The sequence below is a fragment of the Canis lupus genome, chromosome 18, assembly GCF_048164855.1.
Source record: "Canis lupus baileyi chromosome 18, mCanLup2.hap1, whole genome shotgun sequence".
NCBI classification, from domain to species: Eukaryota; Metazoa; Chordata; class Mammalia; order Carnivora; family Canidae; genus Canis; species Canis lupus.
In genome coordinates this window covers 42,682,200-42,705,697 of record NC_132855.1, presented here as the reverse complement: position 1 = coordinate 42,705,697, position 23,498 = coordinate 42,682,200, and the positions used below count along the sequence as shown (strand labels likewise).

At 38.5% G+C, this 23,498-nt stretch overlaps 1 protein-coding gene across 5 annotated transcripts in view; it reads right to left on the bottom strand.

The window, feature by feature from the left end:
- The window catches only part of CDK6 (cyclin dependent kinase 6), a 244,420-nt gene that overhangs the window by 154,512 nt on the left and 66,410 nt on the right, over positions 1-23,498 (bottom strand). The gene's annotated exons all lie outside the window — the stretch shown is intronic.

The window sequence follows — 23,498 nt, the reverse complement described above, 5'->3', positions numbered from 1 at the left end:
ACAGGCAAGAGTAAGAGGAGAATGGTCTGGATGTACACCATTTGTAGAGAACAACACAGTCATGATGACAAAACCATACTGAAACAAGCCATTTCTGAAGAAAAGTAAAACAAAGAAGTGGATTTATGTCACATTGTAGAAGATGGGCCTTTTTCAACATTCTAGTTGCATTCAGGCACCTGAAAGAATAACTAGAATGCTGGCTTTGAAAATCTGTCTGTCCCGTTACGTGTACAATGGGAATTTCAAGTGCATTCTAACAGATCTTTACAAGGTGTGCTTTTAGTTTAGTGCAGCTATCACTACATAAAAATTTACCTGGTATATATTAATTTTTTTAAAAAAGACAATGATATTTAATGATAGATTTTATAATGTCTTATTCCTAAATTATTCCTAAATTTTTGGATTACTAGCCAAACAACAAGATAGATCTTCTATAGGGACACTTGTTTTTGATCCTTACAAAAGTCGATAGTCAAAATTACAGCCTGGGAGGCCTTCCTATTTTTAACAAAGGAAGTAGACACAGATTTGAATATCTACAAGACACTAAATGGACAAAGAAATCCTAGGAGTGGTTTCTGAACTGCTTGGGGGAACAATGTAATACAGTAATTCCTTCAGAATACTAAAATTCTATTTTCAGGGGTCTCTCACAATCTTCACTTGTTCTCAAATAAAGACATAAAAAATACTAAGTCACACAAGAAAAACTGCTAAGAAGTCTTTAGGTGATAATGAACCTATTTGTGATGCTAGATTATGACTGATATTTTATGGAGAAAAGGGGTGAGAGTGGGACACATTTTTTTTTTTAAGATTTTATTTATTTATTCATGAGAGGCACAGAGCGTGCATGAGAGAGGCAGAGACACAGGCAGAGGGAGAAGCAAGCTCCATGCAGGGAGCCTGACGTGGGACTCGATCCCGGGTCTCCAGGATCACAACCTGAGCTGAAGGCAGCACTAAACCGCTGAGCCACCCAGGCTGCCCAAGAGTGGGATACATTTTTGTCTTTAACTAAGCTGAGCTCTAATTCACAACTGTGTTAAAGTTTGCCTGTCATTCTCCCAGAATTTAAAAAAAAAAAAAAAAAAAAAAAAAAGGAAAGGGCAAGATCCTTTAATTGGAGAGAAGAGAACTTAACTAGAGATTATCCTAATGTGGACTCCTTTCTCTGTGACAATATGGCAATAGCAACCATGAACAACTGACAATTTATAGATTTGTGAGGAAATATCATAAAAGTAGTGATCACATAGTCAGTTCTGCTCACTTTTTACAGGATTCTTACATTAAAGAAGCAAGCTGTATCTTTGAAAATATGCTATGCATTCCTTAATGGTTTAAAAGTAAATCTGCAGAAATAAGAGCATATTCTCCTTAACTCTGAATCTAAAATGTTAAGCAAAATACAATATATGAAATGAAACAGCCAATATCTATTGAAAAGGCTTACTTTGGAATCCTATCACTGACACCATGGGGCTTAATCATAATAATAAAATTAAATGTATCTGTTTTCATTTTGTTTCTGAATTTATTTTATATACTTAGAGGCTTATAATAATTAAAATTATAAAAATAAATTGCCTTAATGACCCCGAGGGCATAGAAACACTAAAACATTTATGTAAATAGGATTTACTCATTAAATAGCACTGATAAAGCTATATAAATTATATTTAATTCTACTACAGTGACTTAGATGAAAACAGTTTAATGGCTTGTGCAAGAGTCACAAATCTAGCTCCTGGCTCTTTACTTGTGTGAACCTGGGCAAGTCATTAATTAGCTGGTTATGCCAGCTGTGCCATCTGTAAAATGAGGACAGTGCTACTTCTCAGCTGCATGAGAATGTTGCAGGCTCAGCTCTGAGAAATTTCTCCCAGAATTTAATCTTTTTGAAAAGCCAAATCCAATTAAGATATAAATGTACAGGAAGTATTAATTCTCCTTAAATTTGCAGACTAGCTAATGTCTTTCAGTGGCATTACTAAAGTTGGAACTATTCAACTGTTCATGAAAATAGTCATGCTTATTGGTTCCCTAGGCTTGTGTCTACATGAGAGACAAGGCTGAGGGTAAACAGGGGATAAGTTCTGGGAAAAGAATGCAGTGAATCATTAGGACTAGAAGTGAAATGAAACGCTATACCAAATCCTGTCAAAACTTTAGGACTTAAAATGTGAAACTACTTTTTCCCACGAGAATTTAGTAACAATAATTTTAATGAATGCTAGGAAAGATTTTCAAGTTCTTGGTTGACACATAAATAATAGGTGTTTTCAATGAAATTTGCCATTTTATAAAATATAGCACTATTAATTAATTCTAAAATCCAGAGAATTTTTATGGAATTACATATTATGGACACATGACTACCAAAGTGGTTCATCATGATTGATGTTATGATTCAGAATACCACGGGAGTTAGTAATGATTCGGTGACTTCCCATGAAATTCAATCCAGTGTTTTGTTTGTTTTGTTTTTTGTCAAATTGGCTCATCATTTTCACTAAATTGGTATTTTCTCTGCTATCCTGTTTCCAATCATCTGGAATCTTCTGGAGCCTACACAATCTTCAGGTATGGGGTTTAATTAAAGCCTAACATTATATGATAGATCCTGGAATCAGGCAGGCCTAAGAAATAATTTTGACAAAACAATGCTATTTAAACATGAGTGAGTATAATTTAGTTTCTACATATTTTCTTTAACTAAAATAAAAATCTACTTTATAGTTAATAAATCTACTTCTGAACGTCAACTGTGACATTTATTAGCTTATTAAAAATTACGTGCTTCAATATTCACCTACAGTCAAGCAGAAGTCAATTACCAATTATCCCCCAAAATCAGAGATCAGTAACATAATAGAAAAACTCCCATATAGTCTATCCATCTATGAGACAAGAAGAGACTCCATAATTAGAGACTGAACATATATTCATATGAGCTCATATTTTTATATACTTTACTGATTCTCCTTTGCAATCTACTATGTAAAATATTATGAATACCTAAAGAGGCAAATTTCCCTATATCTATATATTATCTTGATATTAAAATTAAGAAATACTTTTACATATTATTAGATACATTTAAAATTGGACAGGAAGACCGTCTTTGAAAATGGGTATCTCTTGCTCCAATAGGGGCAACTTAAAATGGGTACATGAAATTTACAGCCGGACATCATGGCAGAAGCTGATTGTGGTCCTTACTGAAGAAAGTCACCTCTACCCCGGATTTGTACTTCCCTCCTACTGCCTGCTGTTGACAGGGCTGGTGGACCCCTCTGATGCAGCTGAGATTGCCTAGGACTCCTGTTTTACTGAGTCACCCTATGAAATGATATAAACAATTCACCTGGGAAGGAGAGACTTGAATTCTCTCTGCTTCACTGTGACATCTCAGTCAAGTCCCTAAACCTCTCTGTGCTTGTTTTTCAACCTATAAAATGAGGGTCTCAGACTAGATGATGCAATAGAGTTGCAACAGCTCTAACATTCATCAGTTATGCCACCTCTTCTTCCATAGAGGAAGAGATGAAGTCCTAATATGACAGTGTTACTTCTCCTCAATTATCCTATTGGTTGCTCCTAACCCTCACTTAAAATTATGTTAACTGCTGCCAGAATTTTCTTCACTAACATTAAGTAAGAACTCAGTGCAATCCAAAGTATGTCTCCATACTTTGTCTCCAATATTTTGTCCTTGGTACAATCATATAGTCAACCATCAGCTCATAGTCATATAGTCACTGCCAATCACTTTCAGAACACCTGTCTGATAAACACTCATCCCCTGCCCTGAGAAAAATGCTATCTTTTCATAAGAGAAACCTTCCAAGTGCACAAATATGAACTTAGTACCTGTTTGAAGTTAAAACCCATAATAAACATTCTCTATTTTTCTCTGAACTATTTTCTTTAAAGATTTTATTTATTTATTCATGAGAGACATAGAGAGAGGTAGAGACATAAGCAGAGGGAGAAGTAGGCTCCCAAAGGGAGCCTGATGCAGTACTCGATCCCAGGACCCCAGGATGATGACCTGAGCCAAAGACAGACAGACACTCAACCACTGAGCCACCTAGGTACTCCTCTCTAAACCACTTTTAATGATGAGTTCAGACAAATAAGTTTCAACAAACATAATTTCACATGGAACCATCTCATTATCCATCCTTCCACGCTGGCAATCAGATTCTCACGAGAAAAAAACCTACCCTGACACAAAGCATGTGCTTACAAGGGTCAGTCAGGACTCCATCTGGATAATAGCACCTTTAACATTTCAATCTTTCAAAAACAAAACAACAGTTTTGGGAAGCTTCTAACTTATCTTAAAGTTTCTTTTCTCATCTTGGATGGTCCTCCTCCTCTGAAAGTGGCTCTCTCTCATTCCTCAAAGTTCTGGTCTGTGTTCTAAAAGCCACCATAGGTCTTGGGGAAGACGGCTTGACAAAAGTCAGTCAGCAAGATGGATCTCTTTGGAAATGGAAGCTGTCTGGAGCCCACCAACTTTAACGACTTGGGTTTCAACTGAAGAGGAGTTTACTGCCCTCCAGCCCCCTTCCCTGGGGGCAGTAAATTACCAACGATTAAAGAGCCAGTTCCCCTCACCCTTCTTGCCTCCACCTCTTCTGTGCTCCCAGTGAAAGCGTAAAAAATGCTCCCCAAAGGACAAAACCTGCCACCAAGACAGCAGCACTGTGGTAATTTCTCAAGGCATTATGATTGATAATGATCAGCGGAGCGTGGGATAATAGCTCCCCTTAATTTACCGGTCCCTTTGAAGGGTTAAAATCTGGCAGATGTTGATAGCTGACACTCCTTGCTAACAGGAAAGACACATTGCTGTGGGGCCCACTTCTAGGCTTTCCCGTCCCTGCAGCTGTCTGTGTAGGGCTAATTGTATCCACTTGTTTAACCTCGGGGAACGTCTGGAGGGGACCCAGTGCCACAAGGGTACCTTTTTTTTTTTAACGGTCATTTCCTCTCTGGTGTAACTTGCATGACAGTATGTGACAAGCAGAAATTAATGGGGACACTGCTGTGCCAATTCCTCCTGAATTGCTGACACTGGCTACAGGCTGCCTGTTTGCCACCCAGCCAAGACCTCACATGAAACATGGCGAGGGGCCCACAGCTCTATTCACCAACAAGCCAGCTGGTCAGTGATGAGAGGAGCCGAAACAATGTAGGGCGCACAAACCAGGAAGAAAATGCTTTACAAACCGCTTCAAACCAAAGAGGTAGCATTTGTTGGGAGTTAATATGTTGCTTTGTTTTCCTCGGTGACAAACTGCAAGACTCCCATGTGCAAAGTACTTTAGATATAAGAAGTATTCCTCTCCCAAGGCCTTCTCAGGTTGAGGGCAGGAACATCACTCAGGCAAAGGGAAGCCATGTGAGATTTATCTCCAAGGAGGCTTTTCCAAGCAGGCAGCTTCCAGGAAGGCCTAGGAGCCAACAGGGTATCTCTTGCCTCTAGCTAAGTACCATGGTGCTGCCCAGTTTAAAAATTCTATGCATGGGTGTCTCTTTCACTCTTTCTCACACATACAAGCACACACACAAAAGAATCTCGAGTTCAAGCCCATTATTTGTCCGCAACGTTTTACAAGGTTGGGGAATCTGTCCCAACCTTGGCAAGATCCACTTTCTCCTCTTGATATAATCAGAAACCAAACTCTGCCGGTGGTCACTTAAAATAGTGGCCCTGTTATAGATTAGGCCCTGCTGATTTCGGCTCAAACAAATAAAGGCTTAGAGATTAAAAAACAAAAACAGGCTGGTAGAAAAGTCAACTAACCATGATCTCATGTAGAACTCAAAAAGTCAAATTTAGGGAGAAAGATAGAAAATTGTAACAGGAAAATTTATTACACTGGTTTGTGCTTTCTAGCACACTTGGGAAGTCCTAAGGGCATTTCAAAAAGGCACAACAGAGGCTCCTCAATTTTGTGTCTGGACATGGCATGGAGGTGCTCTGAAGTAGTGGATACTCTCAAAAACAAGAATCTATTCAACTCACTTTTTCTTCCCTCCGAAGTTCTAGAGTATACTAGATGATGTAAAGATGTAGCCAGTACCTGAGAAAATAAGGAACATTCACAGCAACCAGGGAATCTAGCAAATGACGAATGTGCAAATTTTGGTCTAAGTTAGGCCTCTCATTTTTGCAGGGCATAGGAATAAGATTGGAGAGAGAATGCAAACACCCACAGCATTACCAGACTGACCCTGCAGAATAAGAGGACATGTGTTTCCACTTCTGAGAGGACCTCTCAAAGCCAACATGAGAGTGGGGGGCTCAGGATGGTCATCCTACGGCCACAAAGAGTTAGTTACAGGGACAGGCATTCTATCTTTCCACCAGTAAATGGAATTAACAAAATTCTCCAACCCAACTCGGCCTGACAAGAAGCATAGGACCAGAGAGAGAGTGAAATAGTATAATCCACCAAATAGTGGATGAGCTGTTGTTTCTGTAAATATTATATGTGAATTTAGGAAAGGTTTAAAATGTTTCTAACTCAGAACTGGACTTCAGGCCTGGAAATAAACACAAAGGAGTAAACTGTGGAAATGGAAATCCGAATTTCAACAAATACATGTCCAAAATATACTATATAATGTTATGTAATATACTATATAGTACTATACTGAGCCCTTTTTTTTTGAAAATTTATTTATTGATTTGAGAGAGAGAGTGTGAGAGAGCGCGTGAGCAGGGGGGAAGAGTAGAGGAAGAAGGAGAGGCAGGCTCCACTTTGAGCAGAGTCCAGTTCAGGGCTCGATTCCAAGGCCCTGAGATCATGGATCACGATTTGAGCCGAAATTAAGTCAAATGATTAACTGACTACGGTACCTGGGCACCCCTATTGTACTACACTGAGCCTTTTAAAAATAGTCCCTGATAGCACAATCTTCAAGGATCCCTGCTTTCTGATCACAAAGTAATATTCTAATGAAAATTCAAACATTCTGAATCCAAAGGATGCTGAGAACATACTATCTAATCAACAGGTCATTAGGCCCATGACCAACGTGGACACGTTAATAGGCAGGAATCCCATTCAACTTCAGACATTCCCTCTTATGTGACAACTAGGTGGTGAGCACTGGGATCTCTCAGAATCAATTCTGCAAATATTATCGAAGACCTGTGTAGGTGAAATCCTGAGCTTGAGATGTGATGCCCACAGAGTGAGCAGCAGCTTTGCAGTTTCCCACCAAAGGCTCTGTCAAGAGGAGTGCTGTGGGGGAGTGCTTCTCATTTCATTTCTCATTAATGAAAATATTACTTGCATTTATGAATTTAGCTCCAGCTTACATCTCTGAACTCCCAACTTTTTCCAGACTATATATATCCAATTTAACAATGCCAGAGGAATAAATAACTCTACATGTGTAATTTCATCACAGAAACATGTTTTAAAAATGCGTATTTTTAAGTTAAAGAGGGGATACCTGTTATTTAGTAAAATAGCCTCTCTCAGCTCAAATGCCACATTGTAGTGGTCAAGAAGTTGGCCAGCTTGTTAAAGCCTATCTGCCCTGCACATAGATTTGTGAGTTAGGGAACTATGAATCATATTTTAAAAGGCAATCCAGCAAGCAGCTGGATATAACATTTCCAGGCTTCCCAGCCCTTCTGGATGATTCGTTAGGCCTCTTATCAGAACAAGAAGAATAGAGATCTCTGTTATGGCTTTCCTGTGGCAAGTAAAAGACAAGGCGATGATTTTCCAGTCCATTTCCCCTGGCAACATGCTCATCAATCACCAGAGGCTACGACTTTGTTATTTTGGCTGGAGGAAAGAGAGCTCAGTGGTTTCTATCCACAGTGAAACGAGACTCTCTCCTCCGCGATGCTTTACTTTGCCTCTACCTTAAAAGTATCTGTCTTTGATGGCTTAGGGCTCACACTGCTCAGCTGGAACACAGCAATTCTACCTCCTGTATAGATGATTCAGCCTGGGATAAAAGCTATTCTGAATAGCTTGTTTGGTGATGTCAGTTTTTAAGTCCAGCGAGGGGACCTACCAGAGCTGCAGGTGTTCATCTTTCTGTAAACAAAGTCCCCTTAATGATGTTCATATACCATCACCCACACTGGTCTAGTCTCATCTTCCTATGCTCAAAAGGAGTACAATGGAAAAGGATGACAGATTTTAAGGAAGGTCCCTCCTCCCTCCCCAAGTTTAGAAAATAATAAACATACATCTAAATTCCATTTGGCATCACTTTCCCCCCTTCAACTTTGAAGAAGCACAGGTTGTCTTAAGTGTTATTCATGTTATTGTGAGGGCAAGTGCGTGTTCCAAAAATTATGGTTAGCATTTCAAAAGTCTCAAATATCTTACTTCAGGTTAAATTGGAAAGGTATCTGACAACCCTTCATTAAATTAATTTTGCATTCATAATTCTTATCTATTTGTGGGTCATCTCTCTGTACAAGGCAAATCCAGGGTTTGAAAGAAACACTTTTTTTAAAGCAAGTACAGAATAACACAAATGTCTGAAAAAGCCTGTGCTTAACGATATAATGTTAATTGTTACGAGCTCATTTTAGCAAGAGGACAAAAAGTTGATTTTGTTTTTTTAAAGATTTTATTTATTCATGAGAGAGAGAGAGAGAGAGAGAGAGAGAGAGAGGCAGAGACACAGGCAGAGGGAGAAGCAGGCTCCATGCAGGAAGCCCGATGCGGGACTCCATCCCGGGTCTCCAGGATCATGCCCCGGGCGGAAGGCAGGCGCTAAACTGCTGAGCCATCCAGGGATTCCCAAAAAGTTGATTTTAGGTAAAAAAAGAGTGAAAACATTTCATATGCATTAAAGAAATCTATACCTATGCTTGCCACTATAGTAAAAATAGGCTTGTAACTTCATTCTATAAAGTTATACTTTATAGAATTATACTATTTAATGGTAAAATGACAATATCATTATTTATTCTACTCTTTCAATGTTTGTCATTTTATCAATATCAACAATACCATGTACTAAATGCATTTAATGTATACACAACAATTATTTTACAAAATCTATCTTATTGAATAGTTGCCTGACAGCAAAGGAAATGATACTATGTTGGTAATTCTTGCTGGGCTAGAAAGAAAAAATTCAGATGTAAGAACTTAAACTTCTCTGTAATACAGGGTAATCCCCATAAAAATGACGTTAAAACACCCATGTTGGATCATAAGAATGTTCGGTTGAATCATGTGAAATTTCTATTTTGTAGGGCAATAGCAGTGGACTATTGGCAAATCATATGGCTTAATGTAATAGTGGTATATGTCCACTTTAGACCATAAAATAAGTAACCCGTAATACCTTGACAAAGGCACACTATTAGTATTTTAGTATATTTCCTTCTAGTTTTCTATACGTGTACTTGAGATGTTTTTCAAACTTAGGATCATATTATATAAACAATTTAGAGCATATCTTTCTTTAGGTAATTACTTTTCAAAAATATGAATTTTTTTTGCAAAAACAATTGTTAGATGAATTTTCATAATTTATTTAATCATAGTACAGTCTCATTTTTCACGTGTATTTCTCCGATTGAGCATTTCCTCTATCTTTCAACCATTCTGTGTATATGTATTTCTTCGTGACTATGTGCATATTCCTTTTCCACATCTAAATTGGGTTTCTTATTGGATTATAAAAGCTTTTTATATGTTAAGGATACTAAGCTTGTTATATTTTTATAAATATCTTATTTGCCTTTTAGTTTTATTTATAATACTTCAAGTTTAAAATTTCCAGTCTAATCTATGAATTATCTCCTTTGTGATGATGTCTACAGTGTTTTGCTTAGAAAACTCTTCTCTACTCCTAGATCTGGTATTTGCTTATGTTATTCTACTCATTAAAAAAAATTAATAGCAAACGCCCTTATATACACACGTCTTTTGAAACTATAAAGTGTTTATTAGACTTTATACAAAACTGTAAAAGAAGGCACTTGCTTGATATCCAAAGCTGAAAGTGCTGTCTTCAGCTCCTAACCAGCACTAAATGTTACTAAATCAGGCCTGTTTCTAGCAAAATTTACAAGCAAACTCAGCTGTCTCTTTTCTAAGGAAAATTTCCTGCTGTACAAAGGGTTACCTCTGAACAGTATCTCCATTATTTCACCCATGACTCCATTCCTAATTTTCTGTTTTCTGGCAGCTGCTCTCTGACTTACAAATAATGCGTGTCTTTGTTTAGAGTTCCTTAAAAAAACTGTATATTCTAAATGTGGAAGAAAGCTCAATTTATTTTACTTTGAAACCTGAGAAATCAATAACATGAACCATATGTTAATTATGGAACTTAGTGATAAATAAAGTAAGAAGGTCCTGAGAAACCTTGCTGGTGAAAGTGATGGAAGAATTGAAACAGAAAAGGAAAGAAGTCCTTTCTCTCGGTGGGTGATGCTTTCATAAATCTCTCTGCTTGGGAGGATACCAAAATGCAACCCTTTTCTTAATTCATTCTAATGTAATTTATATTTCACTTTCTTCCCAGTTCCTAAGTGTTTTCAATCAAGGCCTTACACCAATGATGAGATGCATATCAAGGGCCATTAGTACAGTGGCCACATTTAGAACAGATGATGTTAAAGACAAAATTTAACCAGTATTTTTGTCCTTCTGTGTCATTTATTGGCATTCATATAGTTTTTGCACTGAAGACATGAATCAACCAATCCTTAATATCTGGTTGAAAATATTAAAGAACTTAATAGGTTTACAGGATAAATTGTTATGATTGGGGTAATCATTATAGTGAGGGATAAAAGTACATAATGTTTCACATATTTACATTTGACATAATCATGTGATTTCTAAAAAACTATTTTGAGGGATTAACTTGAGGGCTATAAATTTCTATTTCCTGGGACCTATTCAACTAATTCTCCTCTTGTTACCACCAACTTATTTCTTCCCTTTCTTTGTGTCATCCCGCCGACAGAAATGTATTTCCATAGGAGGACACAGAAGGAAGCAGGGCCTTTGCCTACAGCCTTCACACCAAATTAGTGTCAACAAACACTTCAGGTCTCCAGCTACGGGTGAGGTGAATTTCTTATTCCAGATCTGAACATTAAAACATGATATATAAGTGAAATTAAAATGTCAACAAGGAGCACTTCAAGTGTTTGTTCCATACTAAACATATCCAAAGAACATCTTAAACTGACGATAACTGTTTCCAGATCAATCAAAATCTGATTGCTCAATGTTGACTTAATTAACCTGTAATGTTGCAGTTCCCAAACTTAATTCATACTGAAATCTCCTTTGCCCTGTGGTCCCCAATTTCCTGCTACTTTCTATTTTAGCTTTCCAATCTCAAAGTGGTATGACTATACTAGAATAGAATGATAAATATTTCTTTGGTTTTGTCCAAGAAAGGAAAAATGAACAAGTATGGTTAGGGACAGCAGAGAGCAATGTAAGTGCAAAAATCAACAAAACTACTAACTTATATTTGTTAAAAGCCTACAATATATCTCAGGGTCCTGGGATTGAGCCCCACATCCAGCTCCATGCTCTAGGGAGTCTGATGGAGATTCCCTCTCTCCATTTCCCTCTGCCCACCCCCCCCCTCGCGTGCTCTCCCCGCCCCAAATAAATCTTTAAACAAACAAAAAAAAGCTTATAATGACAACTGTAAGAAATACTGAGCACTCACTGCTTCTAATACATGCACCTCAAAGGGAGTACCTGAATACTGTTTGGCACTGGTGTCAGCGCTAAAAAAGCTATCATCCACCTAACTTTTGCATGGCTTTGGTTCCTGATCTTTATAAAACAGGGTTAAGAATTCTGAGCCAGTTACACTTGCAAGTCTACTTGCAAGTATACTAATTTAAGACCACAGAGAACTGTGAAAAGGTAAGTGAAATGAAACAAAAAGCATCTTTCAAAGGTCAAATCATGATGTCATTAACATTTTTTTTTTTTTTTAAAGAATAAGATTTCAGGGTGGCTTAAGAATTTCTAGTTAGAATTCTCATATTCCTAAGCATTTTCTTTTTAATTTTTATTAGTGAGTTAGCATTTACCAATAGAACATCTTAAGGAGTAAAGCCTCAGTGTTGTCTTTTTAAAAGATTTTATTTATTTATTTGACAGAGGGAAAAGGTAAGAGAGCCTGAGCAGGGGAACAGCAGAGGGAGAGGGAGAAGCAGGCTTCCCCACTAAGCAGGGAGCCTGGATGCGGGGCTCGATCCCAGAACTCTGGGATCATGACTCAGAGGTTCGACTGAGCCACCCAGGCACCCCTAAAACCTCAGTGTTATTTAATAGGTGTTTTATATACGTGTGACGCTGGTAAAATGTCACACCTGACTTCACCTGGGCTTAGATTTGAACCTTCTGGTGGCTGGTGTTACCCATGCACAGCAAACAAATATCTCAGAGTCTCAGAGTGTATTCCATTCCTCACTCCAGTCCAGTTATATGTCACACTGAAGGAGAATATTTTTTAAACTGTAGTGTCTATAAGCATCACTGGAGGGTACTTACTAGAAACTCCCTCCAAGATTAGGTTGGGGAATTGGTTAGGGCAGGGCTATGGTCTTATTTTTAAGATTTTATTTATTTATTCATGAGAGACACAGAGACATAGGTAGAGGGAGAAGCAGGCTCCCTCTGGGGAGCCTGATGTGGGACTCAATCCTAGGACCTTGGGAGCATGACCTGAGCCAGAGGCAGACACTAAACCACTGAGCCACCCAGGTGCCCAAGGACTACTGATTTAAACAAGCACTCCAGGCAGTGGTTATGTAGGTGATTCATGACCACACCTGGAGAAACAGAACATCATATCTGCCTAACTTCATTAACCCTTTATTAGATGGAACTCATTTTTTGCAAAATTTGTTGGGTTTAGTCTATTTTCCAGGCATCTATTTGAAGCTTACCATAGTATGGTCGGAGCAAGAGTTTTTAGAGATTAGATTTAGATTTGATTATTGCTAAAATTCAAGGAATTATCTTTCACTTCCTAAGACTTCAAGTGTCACAGTATCCAGATGCTTGGCATCAGGCCTTGATTTAGATATAGAAGTACAAATTAAGGTCAAACTCTCTTCATTTGATATTCCACTGGAGTCAGTCTTTTTGGAGACTTACTCTTTGAGAATGATGATGAGGAAGAGGAAGTGCAGAATGAGTGGAATCACAACAATATTTCATATACTGGAGGTATCTGATTCTTATGACTGCCACTATCGGGTTTCCAAGGGTTCATTACACAAATGTTTGTGAAAGCATTATTCATTCAACAAATATTTACTAGAACCAAGAATGATTTTCTTAACTGCAATGAAAGGATTGATTAGTCCGTTACACCTTGCTTAGGAATGAGGAATAAAATACTATCTTAGATAACTGAGGGATACCATCTTTATATGCCTTTCACTAATTTAAAATGTGATTGTTAATGGTTAGCATTTGCTCTAGCAGCAATTCTGATGCCTTAACTTCTAAACTGCAAAATGTATATAAGTATCTGAAATTTTTGGATAAGAATAATAAAAATGCAAATGAATAAATATAGAGTATTTTCAATTAGATTTTTTAAAGTAACTTCAAAGCTGCTTCTCTTGGCGGGGATAGGGAGGAACTTTGCACACAATGCTGAATATGTGTTTATGAAACACTTATCTTCAAATTTTAAAAAATGTGTAATTGCTCAATTATCTTTTAGACACATCTCTGGGAGATGAGAATAGGGTCTAGGATTCATAGCATCATTCTCTTCACTGGACTTGGTTTCATATCCTTAGTATAAAACATATTTAACACAATCCAACATTGAAAGATGATAATTTCTGGAATTTTGTTAAGTCACTAGTATATGAACAGAGAAAATACCATATAGTTCTAGTAGAGATTAGTTATTGGTTTTAGACTATATCTAAACCAAGCCAATGAAGGGAATCCTTAGTTACAATGTGGATAATCCCAACACCCCTGCCCACCATATAGAGTTGAATGTGAAAGCACAGAGTGGGTATGTTGAGATAGGGCATACCATATCAACTTATTTTTCTACATATGTTGTATATGTATATTTACATATAAAATCTATCCTTGTAAAAGTACAATTTACTCACTTGTACAATGGGTAAGTTGACTCCTACATTTCAGAACTAGAGGATTAATGAGGTAAGTACCCTAGTATAGTGACCAACATATGTTTACTGAATGTCCCTTACATTCTAGACAGCATGCAAGTACTGGGCTAAGTGCAACAGAATCTTGACTTCAAAGGTCTTACCTTCTAGTTGGGAAAGACAAACACAGATTAAAAAATGAATGAGATAATTCCAGCTAAGTGTTATGAAGAAGATAAAATAGGACCATGTGGGAGGGAGAGGTGTAGAATATTCCAAACAGCATGAACGGTTAGTACATACAGTCTAAGCAGGAAGCATGGTAGAAGAACAGAAAGAAAGCAGGTGTGGCCCCAGAACAGTGAAGCCAGGAGAAGGGTGGAGACAGACTGGAATTTGGAGGGTGCAGTAAGAAAGAACCCTAGATCCTGTAGGACTTTTGATTTTATTCTACAGTCACAGGAAACCACTGGAGTTTTTAATAGGGGAGTAAACACTTTGATTTATGTTTTTGTTAAGATCCCTCTGGTTGTTATACTGAGGACGATCTAAAAGGGGTAGGGCTGGAAGACAGCATATTGAGTTAAGGAAGCTGGTGTGACAGGTTGGGCTAGAGAGCAATAAAGATACTGAAAAGTAGTTGGACTGGGGATACTTTTTTGCGGATAAAGCCAAAAGTACTTGCTAATAGACTGGATAAAGATTGTGAAGAAAAGCAAGAAACCAAGAATAATGCCTAGGTTTGGAGCTCAAACAATGGGGCCTATGGGGAAGGCTTCCATTGGGAAGAGGTTCCTGGGCAATGTTTTGGTTTTAGATATCATATGGTACACTTAGAACACAGGGAAGAGGTGCGGCTGGAGGACATAACGATATCTGAAGATTGTGGACTGAATGACATCACCTGGCCAAAAAGTGTGAAGAAAAGAGGGCTGAGGGTGAAGCCTTGAATGTTCCAACATTTCAAGGAAGAGAGCCAGAAAAAAAGACTATAACCAGAGAGCTTAGGCAATGCTAAATTTAGATGAGGAATATCCCTCTTCTCTGTAGAGCATCACTCTGCTATCTGTCACCATGGTGACTACAGACTAGGTGTACACTGCCTGCAACTTTTTAATGGGCTCTATAAACAGATTTCATATCCAAGGTGAAGAAAAATTTTTCTAGAAGATTCTAACTTACCTGTTATTAGCTTGATCAAAGTGTCATTTGCTTATTTTAGTGAGTCAGTCGTAAGAAAGACACTAGCTTTTTTTTTTTTTTAACCCCTATTTCCTGTTAGGGAGAAAAAAATCCAAACCACTAAATAACTGTTATAGTTTGTTATTACATACTTTTAGATAATCATGTATTTGCATCATTCTGTCCTTTTTCTCCTGATATTTTCAGCTACCACAGGGGCTGGGAAATTGCCTAAGGATTTGTTTTTGAGGGAGTCCTCAAAACCTAGATTGTCTAAATATGTTCTCCTTGAAGAAGATCCTTGATTTATTGAAAGTTACTACACACTTATAACTTATACACTCCACATTTCCCCCTACATTTGGGGGAAACTCAGTGTTGACTCACTTCCTTCTGACGAACTCTCCTACTGGAGTCAATGACCAACTATGGGGTGCCTCTCTGCTGGCTACTCTCGGACTGGCTGCTTAACTCTTCCTGAGAGCAATATAGCAGATGTTCCTCTTAAAGATATCCCCCAGCTCTGTGTGTATGTATGTATAGGGGGAGCACATACATAGGTAAGGATGTGTTTGGGTGGAGAAAACATTCCTGTTGAGTCAAAAGACTATATTTGAAGCTGACTTTCCATAGGAAAAAAACTATAATCTAGGCTGCATTCCTGAGGGAAAGTCCAGATGCCTGTTAAAAAAAAAAATAACTGAATGCCTCCAAGCGCAATGGTTAATACACTATAAATGATGGGACTTTTAAGATTTATTTATTTATTTTAGAGAGAGAAAGAGAGAGTGAGCACGTGCAAGCATGGGGTAGGAGGAGAGGGAGAGAGAGAACCTCAAGCAGACTCCCTGCTGAGTGGGAAGCCTCACACAGCATCGAACCCTATGACACTGAGATCAAGACCTAAGCTGAAATAGAGTCAGATGCTTAACCAACTGAGCCACCCAGATGCCCCGAATGATAGGCTTTTTATAAGGCATGATAAGGGCCTAGAATGTGCATACACTGATTTGATAAAACACTGTAATAGCCAGTAAAATACCACTTTATTGTGGAAGGGTAGTGGGACTGAAATGAAAGACTCCTAGAACGCAGGCTGGAAAGAGCCCAAAGCCAGGGACAGAAGAGAGGGCTGGTGCAGAGCTATGCAGAACCCAGGAAAGCTAAGCATGTGAGGGGATGTGGTGACCATGGTGGTGGTGGGGACAAGGGTGGGTGGGAGGAGCAGTGGAGAGAAAGGCTACAGGGAATGGAGGATCTTGAGTACTAAAAAAGAAAATTAACTGTTTGGGAAACAGCAGTGGTGAGCAATGAACCCATAGCGATTCAACTGTACCATGTGAACTGTCTGAAGCTGAATTGCTATATGATGAGGCCCATCCTAGACTAAAAATCAACCCTGGCATGACTGACCTATGGGGTCCTTAGTGTCATTATGACATTCTACTTTGCCTTATTAAAATTAATTTTATTAAAACAGTCCTCTCAGGCATCTTTCACTTATGCATTTTCTTTCAAAATTATTTCATGTTACTACAAAAAGCAGCATTAAACACAAGGACAGATGTGTGTGTGCATGGTGTGTTTTTAAAAACACAGTCTATTCAATTAATCAGCCATGATATTAGATGGAAAAAAAAAAACGTCCTTCCAGGATCCTTATCATTATTGTGGAGTATGTGTTCTTTGAATTTCTTGCCTTGTTTTTGGGATCACCTTATTATGCAACATCTGCTCTGAATTTCCAATGTGATAAACAGAGTATGAGTGTCTGTGGCAGATGGCTAATGACCAGCAACGACAGGCCATTCAAGCCTGCCTTGTTTTCTGAGAAGCGATATTTTCATGTTAATTTGCTCTGTGTCCTACAAAGATGAGACAAATCACCTGCTCATAATTCAAGCAAAGTGGAGACCACCAGGAGCCCGAGAATGGGCAATGGTTCGACTCCTTTAGGGGTGAGAGGAGAGAAGGGTCTGGGACACTTTTCCTCATCTGCGTGGAGGGGGAACCCATCAGTCACTTGGCATTATGTCAGATGGAGAAAGATGAATCAGCCCTGGGCATCTCATACTGACACCAGAGCCACTGTTGACTGCAAGCAGATATTACTCATGAAAACAGATTTCCCAGAGGCAGAAAACAGGTGCTATTAAGAGTGTGTGTCAGTCTCTGAAGTCTGGGTTTTGTAAAATAAACCTAATAGTATATTTTATCTTCTAGTGAAAAGATGACAACCAACAGAAATCTGTAAGAAACATTCAATTGAAGATAAAATGAAATCTAATTCACAGGGAAAATGACCCATACAGACACACAAACCTTGAGCTTTTTGGCCTTCTCAAGCCCTATAGAATTCATTTATCATAGAAATACATAAGTAAAATGTCATTTTTATTCCAAGATTGAGTCATACAAAGGGGCCATATGGTCCTGAGCTAAAAGAACTCTGTCCTATTTTGGAGAGGCAGCTGATCTTTCATGTCTTGAATTTCTACTTGTGAAATTATACTGCCAGTTTCATCAAACATGTTATATGCAATGTCCAAAGAACGACACTAGGTTAAGAAGGAGTTTATAAGATGTTGAGAAGCCAGGTATGTACTAGAAAATATCTTGTACTATTATAGGCAAGCCTAAGTACCCAATGAATAGTTCAAGTAGAATAGGGCATTCCATTCTAAAACCCTATTAAAAAAAAAAAAAAAAAAAACAGAAGATTTTATTCTCCCGATATATATCCTGCCACATAATTCATTTTCTGGGTAGCAGTTACAATAATTAAAGAACAAGGAAATGGATTTTATTTACAGGTTCTTTCTGATTCCCTCTTAGAGGGCAGCAGATAAGGGAAAGAAAGAGAAAAAGAATCTGAAAGCCCATTTTTTCTCATGAAGCCCTCATAATTGGGAAAGTGCTATATAAGCAGAGATTCTAAATTTATCATGAACCCTAAAAAAAGATAATTGTTAAGGTGTCAATTATGGTCTTACAAGTTTAAGCATGGAAGTCCAAAACAATGTCAAATCTCAAATAAAAATAAAGGTGGCACTGAATTCCTCCAAAATCAAGTATTACTAAAGATAACATTCTGAATTAGAAAGAGGAAAACACGGTATGGCAATGGTAAGTCTATGAAGCAAAATGTGAATATATGTTGACTTCAAAGTACGACAGTGAGCAGCCTCCTCTAAAGAAATATCATTATCAACATCAATGTATGGGGTGCCTTAGGATAGCAGGAAGAGATGAAGACCACAAGATGGAGTATGTGTAAGATGTATATATGCATCTATTTATTTACTTTAAAGAATAAGGTGTATTTTTAAATGTTGGAAAGAACCACCAATGATTTTTATTCTCATGAGCTTCTCAATGGCAATTTTCAGTTCAGGCCTATACACTTCACTTACTTTATCAAAGCCTGACATGAATACCATGCAATAACCGCAGGCTTTTCTAGTAAGTTCACCCAACTATCAACCTCCACAAATACTTAGGGCTTCAGGGCTGTGCTGCTTTTCTGCCTTTTCTATTTTTTTAATAACAAATAGTATTTAAAAGCATTTGAAAAATTGTTATGTGATTTATGCAAGAAGCAGGTCAAATAAGCCCATCATGGGTTCTTTTCTAATAAACATGTTGATGAAAATACTGAACAAAAAGATTTTACCTTTCTAATACCTAGTAAGAGACCATGGAGCATTCCAGTTGTATACAAGTACTGCTCTCCTATAATTTATGTCCTGAGCAGGCACTAGAATATCCTGAACTTAAGTGGATAATAGGTAAATAGTGCTACAGAAAACATGGTGGGGGGTAGGGGAACGGAGGAAAAATGATCTTGTATGAGGTCTCTTCTTGACTTTGTTTTATATCTATTTCATGTTAAGAATTTTTTTGCATATTTACAATTATTTTATAATATGGCATGTTCTGACACTTGCAAGACAATCTTAGTACTAATATCTATTGAAGAACATTTTATAAAATATTTTGGTACCATAATACAAAGACTGAGCAGCTACAGATTGTGCTAATTCGTAAGTGGTTCTCTTTCTCCCTTTCACCTGAAAACACTCCCTAAAGTATTGCAATAACCACAGAAAATGTGTACCACATGCATCTGGGTGCATTTCACCTCTTCTCTTATACTACAAGGTCCTTGAGAGTAGCTTCTTGACTAACTCATTTTTGTGTTCCCTAAATGCTAACACAAAACTCTGCAAATATTCAATAAATATTTATACCAGTATACTCAGAAAATCTTATTACAACAAAGTATTCTATGTAAGAATCCAATTGTTCCCAATAGGTTGTTCATAATAACAACATTCTCTTGATCTAGGTATCTAGTTATTGAGACTTCCTGTAAATAAGCCTATACGACAATGAAATATTTCTGTTCTCTGGCTGAGTCCATACAAAATTCAATTAACCAGAACCCCAACTAACCAGAACCTCTTACTTAGCAGATGTTTATCCTGCAACCAACTCTTAAAAAGAAGTCAATCACAAAAACAAAAGTATGTCTTTTCTAAAAATAATTTTGTATCATTTCTACATTTGGCCTAAAACTATACATTTGATGGTTTTACGATGGTTATGTAATTGTTTTAAATGATTATTCATATTTTAAATAATGGCCTAAACAGCTCGCAAAAGCTCAAATTATTTTTAAAAATTCTTATATTTGATAAAGAAGAAAAGTAGATTAGCATAGTATTGTTCAGAAAATTTTTAATAGTTAAAGATGAAGACAAAATAGGTCTTTTTAAAGTTTTACTTATTTATTCATGAAAAAACACACAGAGAGGCAGAGACATAAGCAGAAGGAGAAGCAGGCTCCCTGCAGGGAGCCTGATGCAGGACTTGATCCAGGACCTGAGAATAACGCCCTGAGCCCAAGGCAGACTCTCAACCATTGAGCCACCCAGGCGCCCCCAAAATAGGTCTTTTGATCAGCCTTTAAGTTAGCAAAAATGTTCAATTAACCACTGATATTAACAGACTCTGGGAGAATCTCCTGTTCAATACAGAATGAGTGACATTCTTTTTCCCTGGGGACAGATGAAAAACTCAGAAATACTTTAACAATTCACCTTATCAAAACCTTCTGATAACCAGCATTATTTTCCCTTCTTGCCCCTTTCTTCCCCCATCAACCCTGGCTCAACTCTCCAAGCTCCTCTCCTCTATCTCACTTTGGTGACCACCTTTCTGCCTATTCCTCATCTTATCCTACTTTACCCTTACACCCCCACCCTTAAGAATTCCCCCAAACCTGGGGCACCTGGGTGGGTTAGTTGGTTAAGCATCCAACTCCAGATTTTGACTCAGGTCGTGATCTCAGGGTCGAGAGATTGAGCCCCACATCAGGCTCCACACCGGTGTAGAGTCTGTTTAAGATTCTTTCTCCCGGGGCAGCCGGGGTGGCTCAGCGGTTTAGCGCCGCCTTTAGCCCAGGGCCTGACCCTGGAAACCCGGGATCAAGTCCCACGTAGGGCTCCCTGCATGGAGCCTGCTTCTCCTTCTGCCTATGTCTCTGCCTCTCTCTCTCTCTTTGATGAATAAATAACTAAATAAAATCTTTAAAACATAATTTAAAAAAAAGATTCTTTCTCCTGGGATGCCTGGGTGGCTCAGCGGTTGAGCATCTGCCTTTGGCTCAGGGCATGATCCTCGATCAGGGGATCGAGTCCCACGAGCCCTGTGGGGAGCCTGCTTCTCCCTCTACCTGTGTCTGTGTCTTTCTGTGTTTCTCATGAATAAATAAATAAAATCTTAAAAAAAAAAAAAGATTCTCTTTCTCCCACTGCACTGCCAACGCCCCCACTCTCTTTCTCTTAAAAAAAAAAAAAAAAGGAAATAAATCCCCCACAACCCACTTTGTTTCTACTCCTGTCTGATCAAACCCTAGTTCAGTGCATTACTCTGGCTTATCAAACATTTTATTTTTTTCTAAAGATTTTTTGTTTGGCAGAGAGAGAGAGAGAGAGAGAGAGACATGCACAAGCAGGGGGAGTGGGAGAGGGAGAGAGAGAAGGAGAAGCAGACTCCCAACTGGGCAAGGAGCCTGACACAGGGCTCAATCCTAGGACCCTTGGGGTCATGACCTGAGCCGAAGGCAACTGAGCCACTCAGGTGCCTCCTATCAACCATTTTAAATACACAGATACTTTTGTGACCAATTCCACTCAGCAGCCTCTAATGCCAGGAGAATTTAATATGAAGCTCAAATGATCTATGCAGGTGGTAATGTATGGCATAAATATATAGTTACCTTGTTTTGCTTAAAAAAGATCCCCCGCCCCTGCAAAATAATTTTGAACTTAGAACTAACTACTCAGAAGAAGCTGATGATTATTCTGATAGTATATATGTAAGCTGTGGGAAGTCATTTAAAAATAATTTTGAAATAATTATATCTGAAGATAGGTTGTCAATGTGTCTTATTTACTGAGTACCTATGTGTAAAAATCATTGTGCAGTGACTGTCAGGATACAAAGGTGAATGAATATGGACATAAATAACCATAATTTTTTTTTTTTTTTTTTAGAAGGTGGCTTTTTTTTTTTTTAATTTTATTTTTTTTTAATTTATTATTTATGATAGTCACAGAGAGAGAGAGAGAGCGGCAGAGACACAGGCAGAGGGAGAAGCAGGCTCCATGCACCGGGAGCCCGACGTGGGATTCGATCCTGGGTCTCCAGGATCGCGCCCTGGGCCAAAGGCAGGCGCCAAACCGCTGCGCCACCCAGGGATCCCTTTATTTTTTCTTATTTATTTTTCTTTTAAAGACTTATTTATTCATATGAGAGACACAGAAAGAGAGAGAAGCAGAGACACAGGCAGAGGGAAAAGCAGGCTCCATCCTGGGATCACGCCCTGAGCCAAAGGCAGATGCTCAACCTCTGAGCCACCCAGGCATCCCGTGAACAGAGGATTTTAGACAAGCTCATAAAGGAGGGAACTGAAGCCACATTGGAATTGAAGTTGAGAGGAAAAAGGTGTACAGAGATAAAGGAGAAGAGGGCCAAAAACAGATAAGAAGAAATATCTACATTTACTTTTTTTTAGGATTTTATTTATTTAGAGAGAGAGAGAAGGAGGGAGAGGGAGAGAAAACCTGTGCATGTGAGGAGGGGGAGGGGAAGAGGGAGAGAGAATCTCAAGCAGATGCCGCATTAAGCGAGGAGCCTGACATGGGGCTCGACTTCACAACCCTGAGATCATGACCGAAGTTGAAATAAAAAATTGGATACTTAAATGACTGAGCCACTCAGGCTCCCCAGAAATACCTACATTTTTAATTTTTTTAAAAAGAATTTATTTATCTGAGAGAGAGAGAGCACAAGTGGGGACAGGGGCAGAGGGAGAATCAGACTCTCCACTGAGCAGGGAGCCCGACATGGGGCTCGATCCCAGGACCCTAGGATCACGACCTGAGCTGAAGGCAGACTCTCAACTGACTGAGCCACCCAGGCATCCCGGAATACCCACATTTAGAGAGAGTTCAAGTTCTTGAAACTGCTCAGGAAGAAATGAGAGCACTACTGAGCATATATATATTCTTTTAGGAAGGGCAGATGGGAACATAAACCTGTTATCAATCTAAAACCAAAGGAATAAATTATTCAATATGTCAAGTTATATATGTGTCCGTATATGAAAACACCAGCTAGCTATCACTAAAAGACAAGATAAAGTATTGCCAGCTATTACCTCCAATCTAAAATGATGCTGAATTTTAGGACCCATTTCTTTTTTTTTTAAATATTTTATTTATTTATTCATGATAGACATAGAGAGAGAGGGGAGGGCAGAGACACAGGCAGAGGGAGAAGCAGGCTCCATGCCAGGAGCCCGACGCGTGACTCGATCCCGGGACTCCAGGATTGCCCCATGGGCTGAAGGCAGGCGCTAAACCGTTGAGCTACCCAGGGATCCCCTTAGGACCCATTTCTAAACAAGGAATGATTAGGTAAGGAGTCTGCTTAGTTAAGTCACCTAATACACATAACCGAAACGGTCTTAATGGAGACCTGCACACGTTGATCTAAAAGATTTACTGGGAAGTTCCATTAAGCAGAACAGAAATATGACCAACAAAACTTCCTAAGTAAGTTTTTCCATAAGACTTCAAGGAAGGAAAAACTTCTGGTCAAT